Source organism: Rhinopithecus roxellana, chromosome 3 (assembly GCF_007565055.1).
Source record: "Rhinopithecus roxellana isolate Shanxi Qingling chromosome 3, ASM756505v1, whole genome shotgun sequence".
Lineage (NCBI taxonomy): Eukaryota > Metazoa > Chordata > Mammalia > Primates > Cercopithecidae > Rhinopithecus > Rhinopithecus roxellana.
The window spans coordinates 79,618,166-79,629,097 of record NC_044551.1 but is presented as its reverse complement, the minus strand read 5'-3'; the positions used below and the strand labels follow the sequence as shown (position 1 = coordinate 79,629,097).

General features: G+C 36.4%; 1 long non-coding RNA gene across 1 annotated transcript in view; it reads right to left on the bottom strand.

Annotated features, from left to right (window-relative positions):
• Nucleotides 1-2,808: 2,808 nt before the first annotated feature.
• The window catches only part of LOC115896416, a 63,499-nt gene continuing 55,375 nt past the window's right edge, over nt 2,809-10,932 (bottom strand). Inside the window, exon 5 of the long non-coding RNA XR_004056294.1 lies at nt 2,809-3,245. This is a non-coding gene — a long non-coding RNA (uncharacterized LOC115896416). The remainder of the gene's footprint in view (nt 3,246-10,932) is intronic.

The following is a 10,932-nucleotide window of genomic DNA, read 5'->3' as shown; positions in this document are numbered from 1 at the left end:
TGTCAGAGTAGGAGTGAAGAGTAGAGCTATGTAGTGTGGGACATATTGGAGCTACTCAACAAATGTTAGCATTGTTTCTGAAGCAGAAGGGTAGCATGGTAAGCTTTTCCTTTAAAAACTGCTACGTTTTCAGCAGGATGGAGCAGGAGACACAGAAGAGCCATAAGGATGCTTTTGATAATCAAGGTGAAAATTATATGGCTCTGAAGTGGAGCAGTGTTGGGCGTGAGTGAATGTGGAGTTGAAGTAAAGAGAGGGGAATAGGTTAATTCAACTTTTCTGGTTTAATTTATTCACTTAAAGAGGAATTGCATGAGCAGAAGTAGGTTTGGAGGTAACAATAGTAGCTGCGCGTATATAGCTCTTACTAATTTCAGGAATATAGTGACTACTACAGAAGTATAACTACCGTATGGTCATCAAAAGTAGCATATATGATAACTGCCATCTCCATCTTACAAATAAGGAAAGTGGGGTATAGAGAGATATGTTTACTGGGCCAAGGTCTCACAACTGATAAATGGCAGAGCTGAGAAATAAACCTGGCAGAAATGTTCCATTTATCATGTTGTTAATCATTCTATTGCATAATTACAAAAATCTTATGAAATATGTAGATCAGATGAGGCAATGTTCTGGGTCTTTCTACTAGAATATTGAAAATATTAGTCTTAGTTTCCTCACCTGTAAATTGTGATTATAAGGCTAATTGAAAATTTTCTTTCATTTCTAAGATTCCATTAACTTTACGTTAATAATGGTGAAGAAGAAAGTCAGTGATATACAGAGAGTTAGCAGCAGAGTCTAATTGGGAATACAAATTTTAAAATCCAATTATTTTCTATATTAAGGGCTAGATGTAATGGGATTTTAAAATTATTATTCAGTTTTGTTTTGTTCGCAGAAAATATTACAACACATATGCAAGCAAGCATTGCAGTGAGCTTGTTCTTCTCTCCATCTCTGTTCGTCTTTCTTATCCTTGAACCTTTATCTCATTGCATCCAGCCACCCTTTGTACAAAACATCCCCACACAAAAATAAAAAGGTAGCATAGTTATTTAAATATGAAAGTACTTTTTAAAAGAGCACGGTAAAATAAAATTAAATAAATTTCTTGTGAAATATATTATGGAATACAGTTGTACATGGCTACTCCACTACGAATCTGTTCATTAATACCTCTCTCTCTTTTTACTCTTTGTTATTCATATTTGGGAAGGAAAAATTAAGAATAAGAGGGAAAAGGAGACTGCAGAAAAAAACATGAAGCCAGCTGTAGGAGAAAAAGCTAAGAGACAAAAGAGAAAACAGAAACTAACAAAGTAGAAAAGAAGAAGAAAATGAATCAGAAATAATGAAAATACAGAGGGAGTGACAAAAGGAATGCTGATTTATGAGAAATTGTATGCCACATTAAATTAAAATCCTTAAACAAGAAAATACACACAGCTTTAAAGGTTTCTTAAAAAAAAAAATAGGTGGTTATGTGGCTATTTTATCTACCGGCTTTTGACGTTAAGAATTTTAATACCATTTCTTGAGCACCGCGTATTCTGTACCATTTGTACATGAGTAATTAATGAGAGTGCTGTTGTTGCCATCTTAGTATTCATCTAAGTGTATACAAAATTGTTATGCTAATAAGATGTAAATGAATCAATTCTGACTTAAGAGACTAGGTGACTCAGGGCTATCAAATTCACCAAAGGCAGGCAGTTAGGAAACATGAAAGCAGCATTAACTACTGAATGTGTTATTAAAGAGACTGGCGTGATGGTGATTTGACTGGCCTGGATGCTGTTCAAGGTGGAGCTCTTTTCCAGATGTAATGCTGGCTGTAATGTTACCTAAACCTATAGTTAATTTATCTTCTTCCATCAAGATCCAAATCACACATAATATAATTGCCTTTGTAAGTACACTATTCATCATGACTAATGATGCAAAGATGAACTGGATGGCCAAAGATCTGATACACTTATCTTTTACAGAATAAAAGAAAAGAACATCTCATTTTTTCATAATATACAAGTCTCCAAAAGGTAGAAATACTTTGAATTCTTTAACTAGTTGGGTTTTAATCAGTATACCCTGGCCATCTCTAATTTTAAAAATACATTGAATTTCAGCAATATATACCAATTCAAAAATATTTGTTCTACAGGAGAATGTTGGCAGTGATGGTTAGGCCAGCCCCAGTACGCCTAATTCCTTGAGCCCTCATGTATTATGGAACACTTTTTATGTGCCAGGCGGTAATTTATGTTCTTGGAATACAAATATGACAATGAACAACAGGGGTGAGTCCTTGCCCACACAGAGCAATAAATGAACAAACAAAAAAGTAAATAAGCCCAGGTGCAGTGGCTCACATCTGTAATCCCAGCACTCTGGAAGTCCAAGGCAGGCAGATCACGAGGTCAAGAGATCGAGACCATCCTGCCCAACATTGTGAAACCCCGTCTCTACTACAAATACAAAAATGAGCTGGGCGTGGTGGCGTGCACCTGTAGTCCCAGCTACTTGGGAGGCTGAGGCAGGAGAACTGCTTGAATCTGGGAGACAGAGGCTGCAGTGAGCTGAGATCATGCCACTGAACTCCAGCCTGGTGACAGAGGAAGACTCTGTCAAAAAAAAAAAAAAAAAAAAAAAAAGACACACAAGTAAATACACAGCCTTGCCTTAGTTGCTATGAAAACATATATATGCTCAACAAGGGGGAGGTGAAGTAACAGGAAATAGTTTCAGGTAGGGTATCCCACTCTAGGTTCTGTGACATACTAAGCAGGTACTGAGACAGAGTTCGGAGTTCAAAATTTTTATTTGTTTTTAATGTTGTAAAGTAAAAGGAAAAGAAGAAAAAATGAATAGTGGAAGGAGTCAAGCTGTGATGCAGGCAAGACACACCTTCTGAGAACCCACTGTGGAACTCTGGAGCAGGTATTGCTCATTAATGCCCCTGTTGCTCATTAATGCCCCTGTGGGTTGAAAATTATCAGTCCTTTTTTATCTCTGCCTCATTCAGTGGATGAATGTAGACTGCTATAGGAAGGGCATGACTTTGAATGGGCCATTTCTGCAAAGGAGGTAAACCTTGAAGTTGCTGACAGACCAAGGTTTTCCACTGATTGTACTTCCAACAGCTCAGCAGCATGTTCTTCCCTGGCACGGGATCTGGGTGGCACAGTTTTATGTCTACCACAATAGGATCACCAGGGAATGCTTTTTTTCTGAATAGAATCCTGAATGAAATATAGAAATAAACTTTGCTAACATACAAAAATGTATAGCTACACTCTAGACTCTAAAAAAAAATTTTAATAATCTATTTTACCATTCTTTAATTGTATTAAGCAACAACTTTTTTATAAGAATATCTGAAGGAAATAAGAGATAGGCAGTGAATAAAGAGATCAGGAAAGGGGATCTGGGAGCCTGGGAAGTGATGATAAGGACAGAAGTACAAGAAAGAGGAGAGAGGATGAGAGTGTATTGGACACAACGATCAAAATATTCATTGAGCCAACGTTTCCTAATAATTGAAGGTGCCTCATGGCAAAGACAGTCAGGTGGCCATGTTTGGTACTAGGCCACCCTAAACCCACCTTGGCATAGCTGTTTGGAGCCAGCATAGATACTTCACCCGGGGAAAACTAGCTCACACAGGCTGGACAGCACCTATGACTTGGCATGTCATAGAACTATAGCATTTTTTTTTTTAATTCAAAGAAAACAAACCAAAACACTACTTATTTGCAAAAATCTTTGTTGATTTATTCTATCTTACTTGATGTGCATTATTTAACTTCACAGTAAGATGAAAAAATTCAGCCAAACTGCTCATAAATGTGAGAATATAATTTCATATAATTCACTATTTTCATATAATCCTAAGTAATCTACTATAAGCAATGAAAGGGAAGAGTAGTTGGAGCATTTTAAAGAAGAGACACTAAAACACCAAAAGCTTGAACTAGCAATATTTAGGAATAAAAATATCTGTACAAATCTACTTTCTAGATTAGCAGTTTTTGAATGTGTTTTAGAATATGCATAGGTAAGCCTATACATTTCAAATTATATATTCACAGACAAATCATTTTTATAGGATCTTAGAATGTGACAAGATAGAAAAACAAAAGGAAACAGCAGTATATTATAACAAATATCTAGTAATACAAACCTCAGGCTGCTTCACAGCCCATCATTATCCTTAATTATGCCAACAGTTAATAAGAAAAGTATTTTATTTGCAATATTACATGTCTGTGGGAAAGTCATAAAGCTGATGGAGACTTACCAGGAGCAATAGCCCTGCCCAGAATTCACAGATGACAGAATAATAAAGGATGCTGAATTTCATTAGGTGCCTGATATTTACTAAGCAACACAATTATCATTCATTTTCTTTCCATCAATATTTATCAAAGGAGAAAAAAGGTTGATATTTTACTATTTCCAAAGATCTATTTCCTAAGCAATTAGCCTTTTTAAAATAACCAATTAAATTTGCTTTAAAAAAAAAAACAGCACAAAAATGTGGTGTTGAATTTTTACTTATGTCTTTTTTTGTATACAGTAATTAATGATAGCAAAATGTTTAAGTTCTACCCAAAGGGAGTTATGCTTGAAAAGTATAAGACAATTTGCTTTAATTAGGTAACACCCTTATTTGAGCTGAGTTATATGAGAATTTTAAAAATATAACTTTTTTCCTCAATACATTAGGGTATAAACAATTAAAAAGATGAAAGTCAGAGACATTTTCAAAAGCACGTTGAGCTTGGTTTAGCTGCTGAAGCATAGCAGATATACAGACATGAAGTCTTCAATATCTATTTTGATGTTGTCAGGGAACATCTACTGAGCATGGCAGCCCACTGTCTTTAGATCTGGCTTCAATCTTTAGCAGTGCAGAAAAGGCAGGAAAAGACTAGGTTAGAAGTGGGCTGGCATTGACAGAACTGACCGTCTCAACTCTTAGTCCAAGCCCAGTGACAAAATATATGACAATATGTAGAACAACCCAGACAAAAAGTTACCAAGTAGGTGAAGTCCCATGATAAAGTATGAGAGTATCTCAATGGGTGCCTGAGAAAGTGAGGGCTGCAATGGTTGAGGTGATACTTAGGTAATCATGTCAACAGAAAGGTTGTTATCACTGCACCACTATCCCACTCACTAGCAAGTTCTCCTCAGACCTATCTGTGGTTATAGGTGTGAGGAAAGCTACTGAAATAAAAGCTTGGGAGAGGAAGCATAGATCAAGCATAGTTATGTGATATGAGGCACCACGTGTGAGCTCCTCTCTGGGACTAGGAAGAAAAACCATTGGTCTGACTATGTGAACTATCTCCAAACGTACTCAGTACTTCCCCATGTCAGATCAAACAATGCTTTTTATTTGGTCATAACTTATCTCGCTTTTTTCTTCCCTTCAAAGTATCTCATTTAATGAAACTGAGTTAATCCTAAATTTTACTCACCAATATCACCAGTACCCAGATAACTCTCAGATCAAATGGTTTCATTTCAGTCCTCACCCTGAAACATATATCCCTGTAGAATACTTCTACTTTTTTGGGATCAGCTCTCACTTCTTTTCCTTCTTTCTCTCCCTTCAATCCTGGGAAAGGTCAGGAAAGAGGAAGAGAACTGCGAGATGGGTAGATTTCCTACAATCCATCCCAAGAGGGAGAAAAGAGGAGCTCTGAGGTTACATGAAAGCCAGGTTTTGAGAATTATCTAGACTCGTCATTGTATTTAGTGGACTAAAACTATTTTTGAAAATAAAAAAATGACCACAGTCGTTTTTATAATAAGAAATTATGCAGAGAAGGATCTGTTGAAGATGTTATCCAAGTGGTTAGGAAACAGCTCTTTGTGAGAGTTTTAAAGGGCAGTGAAAAGAAAGGATCAAGCTATTTTCTGCTTATGAGTAATGAAGTCTGGGATTTTGACATGGATAATTATACTAATGTGTATCAACATGTTATCTTCAGCCCCCAATTCATTTAAGACTCACACTTCCAGTTTCTATTGCGTATCTTCACCTGTTAGTCTGGCACCAGGTTATTTTCAGGCATCTTAACCAAGCATACTCAAAACCAAATTTGTACCTATCAAACATGTTTATTTTCCTATATTCTTTCTCAGTAATAAGGACATTATAATTCATCCAGCCTAACATGTTAGCCATCTCAAATCAATTCTGACTTCTACTCTCATGAGTCTGACATTTAATTCTTCAAGTACTTTGTCCTGTCTCCTGAAAAAATTTCACTTCTAGTCTTTGTCTTTCTTCATGTCCAATCCATTGACTAAATTCTAACCATCAAAATCTTTTGTCTAGACTTTTGAAATACTCCTTTATCCATCTTACTGTCTCCAATGTCATATTTTAGCTGCTCTCCTGAACTACCTCCAGTTTCTCATTTGTAAAACAAATATGATTACTGCATCCTCCTTTGTCTATGCACACTGCACATGATCTTTCCTCAAATAGAATCGTTTCTTCTGCTAGAGAACTCTTACGATCATTCAAGAATAACTCATCAGTTTCTGTGTCATAGCAGGATAAGTTTCCAACTCTTTTTCTTGATCCCATCACTTTGCATGAACATGAATTACAACATGAATCACTATGAATTGTGGTTATGTATTATTACTTCCACTCCTCCCTCCAGAGGCTGAGTGCCTTAAGTGTAGGTACATTTTTCAGTCATTTTTTATTGTCAAAATGCCTGGTTGTTGGATGAATTATCCCAATGACGGGCTACCATATGTGATGCTAGACATTTGACTCAACCTAGGGTTAAATCCTAGGAATTAAAGGTAAAGTTGACCCTTTAGTTTTGAGCCCAATATCGAAATATAATCCTTGATAGAAATGGATGTATGAGGTAGGTGAGGGAGATGAGGGAGTCAAAGGCTGGAAACCAGACTTCGTAAGTACTAGGATTCAGCAAAGCTAAAAGCCATTCATTCATTTCAGTCTTGTTTCTCTCCTTTCAATATTTTTTCCCTGTGGTTACCTAGAACTAGAGTTGTTTGTTTAACACATTGTTAAGATATCATCATAATCCACTATTTTTTGTTTGATTGTTCAAACATACTTACAGTTTTTTAATATAAGTCATTTGCGTTATAACGTTGTTGCTCTGCTTTAGTACTTATTCAACTCTTCAGATTGTTGAAGAATGAAGTATTACATGAATGCTCAATAAGATAAACAGTCAGTATGGACTGAGGAGCTGAACACATCTATATTTAGAAATTGAATGAGGACTGCATCAAGAGAAGATTGTCTACAAAATGCAATGATTCTGCTTATTATTGGAACACAAATGTAATTGCTTTTTATAACTCTTATAGCTTTCTTTTACAATATCTACATGAGAAAAGCTTATTTGCTAGAGCTGTCAACTAGAATGAAGTATTGTATTTGGAGGAGAGAAAGAGAGAGAAAAAGACAGCATGTGGTTATCTATGTATCTATATCTATTTATGTGTCTTATACATAAGAAGCTTTAGTGAATATATGGATCTCTGTGTGTTAGTCCGTTTTCATACTGCTATAAAGATACTACCGACTGGGTGCAGTGACTCACGCCTATAATCCCAGCACTTTGGGAGGCAGAGGCAGATGGATCACCTAAGGTCAGGAGTTTGAGAGCAGCCTGACCAACATGGTGAAACCCCATCTCTACAGAAAATACAAAAATTAGTGGGGCATAGTGGCATGTACTTGTAGTCCTAGCTACTCAGAAGGTTGAGACAGCAGAATTGTTTGAACCCAGGAGGCAGAGGTTGCAGTGAGCCAAGATCATGCCACTGCACTCCAGCCTGGGTAACAGAGCGAGACTCTGTCTCAAGAAAAAAAAAAAAAAAAAAAAAAAGATACTACCTATGACTGGGTGATGTATAAAGGAAAGAGATTTAATCGACTCACAGTTCTGCATGGCTGGGAGGCCTCAGGAAACTTACAATGAAGGTAAAGGGGAAGCAAGGTACATCTTCAAAAGATGGCAGGAGAGAGAAAGCACAGGGGAAACTGCCACTTTTAAACCATCATGGGAGAGATGGCCCCCACGAGCCAATCAACTCCCACTAGGTCCCTCCCTGGACATGTGGAGATTACAGTTCAAGATGAGATTTGGGTAGGGACATAACCAAACCATAGTACCTGGATTAAACAATTAGCCCCCAAACTAGGGATCATGTAGCAACATAATTCCCGACGTGTGATTAACTTATCATCTCTAAGAATTTTCGTCATAATTTAGAAATTTCCTTTTTATGGTAAAAATTCAACATGTATTTGTGATTTTAAAACAACCTCTCAGTAGATTATGAATAAAAGGAAAATATCTTTATTTTTTATTTTTATTTATTTATTTATTTAAGGCAGGGTATCCCTCTGTCATGTGACAGGATCACGGCTCACTGTACCCATAACTTCCCGGGATCAAGCAAGTCCCCTGCTCAGCTTCTGGAGTAGCTGGGGCTACAGGCATGTGCTAAGTTTTGAATTCTTTTTGTAAAGACAAGGTTTCACTATGTTGCCCAGGCTGGTCTTGAACTGCTGAGCTCAAGCAGTCTGCCTGCCTCAGCCTCCCACAGGCATGAGCCATGGTGCCTGGCCCAAAATTTCTTATTTTTTTTCTTAGAATTTTTTAATTGACAAATGAAACTGTTTAAATTGACAAATGAAACAACAAGTTGTTTTGAAGTCTATATACACTGTGGAAAGACTTAAGTATAGCTAACTAACATGCATTACCTCTCATAATTAAGATTTTTGTGATGCAAAGACTTTATATCCACTCTCAGCATTTTTCAAGAGTATAATTTATTGTTAGCTATCATCACCATGTTGTACAATAGATCTCTTGAATTGAATCCTTTTTCCTAACTGAAATTTTGTATCCTTTGACCAGCTTCTCTCCCCTGCCCCCAGCCAACCACCCCAACTCCTGGTAACTATCATTCTACTCTCCAATGTATACTAATGTCCTAATAGATAGAATATCTCAAATGACATATGATGGCAACAGCGATTGATGCATGGAGCAAAATGCAGGGCACTCTACCTTGAAAAATGATACTGTTTTAAATTACAGTAGCAACTACAATGCTGTAGATGTAGGGTTAGTTAACAATTGTAACCTAAACAGATATATATCCTTAACACCAATAATTTCACTTCTACACATAAGCCATTTGAGAAAAGAGATTCTGTCTCCATGTCTCCCAAAATGCCTAGCACAGTGGTAAAAAAGATAAATATGTAATGACTGGTTATCTGTTAAAATTGTGTAAAATTTTTGGGGAGGCACAAACAAGAACCTACTTCTTTCTTGGGTATTGCAATTTTCTCTTCCCTCCATTTTCTATTACGGTAAACATAGTCATCTTTATTACTTATTTAGAATATGTGACTGTTATGTTATCATTGCAGAGACCTTTTCCTTATTACCAATCTTCTTTTGAAGCATTACATGGAGGAACAGGAGTAGTCTGAGCTTCACAGTTCAAGATTTCAACAATCAGTTCTGTCTGCCTGATTTACAGGATGAAGGTGACAATAAGAGAAAGTGATCATAATAGTCAATGTTTAATACATATTTAATATATATAGTACATATTTAGATTTAACAACTGGTTAAATCTATTAGCTGTATATCACCTAATCATTTCTATACCTTCCTTTCACTCTTCATTTCCTATTCTTTCTTAATTCCAATTTTCCTACAACACACACACACATACACACACACACACACATACACCCACTATCCAGAAGACCATCACGTCTGGGGATTTTGGACATACAGAGCCTAATAAAATTCAGCAACAAAGATCATTCAAATTCATAACTTAAAAATTATCAGGTACAGAAATATATGAGCTGAGATGAAGAAAAGCTAAAATACTGTGAGAAGTGGAATATCTTTCACAAAAGACCTTCTAGGAAGATCATATGGTACTGTTCTGCAAATCTTTCCTTTTAAATATTGAATGTTTTAATGTGAGCTTTACTGATTCAGTTTCAAATCTTATCACTAATCCCGCCCTTAAGCAAAGTTGTAAAGACGGTGAAATTAATTTTTGACATTTCCTATTCTGCATTCTGTGATCTTCTCCTTCCTTTGAGGGTCTAACAACCTCCTACCACTTTCTGCTTTTGCCCATTACAACCCAGATTTTCACCTTTTGCACCTGGAGCAGGCCTGGCCTTCCACAATGTTCTATGTGCTATGAAATTCAGTTTCTGCTATTATCGGTGTGTTCTATTATTTCATGTATTTTCTAATAGCCTTAAAAGTTACTTTGAATAGGCCTGGAATTTCTAACACAATTAAATACTATAGCAGGCATATAGTACTACCAAGGAAAGTAAAGCAAGACATAGAACAAACCTGAATGATGAAAACTGAGATAAACTGGAGACAGGGACCATGTCCATAATGGACATCCATTATTCAACTGTAGCCGAATGTTATCATGTGAGAATGAAGGCCTAATGTTTCAAGAGTTTAGATTTTTCAAGAGGAGCCAGAAATGTGGATCTTCATATAAAAATTTCAATATTCATAAAGCACCATAAAAGTGAAAAAAAAATTATAAATCGGAATTTAGACTTTGTTGACATTAACTTGCTACTTCTGTGATAAGCAATTTTAGAATAAGATTTTATTCTTGCTTAATTCTTCTTTTCAGAGATACTTAGTGTAATAGGAGAATCTAACACTTAAAAATAGGTCAGGTATGGTGTCTCACACCTATAATCCTAGCACTTTGCGAGGACAAGGTAGGTGGATTGCTTGAGCCTAGGAGTTTGAGAGCAGCCTGGGCAACAGAATGAGATCCTGTCTCTACAAAAAATACAGAAATTAGCCAGCTGTAGTGGCCTGCGCCAGTAGTCCC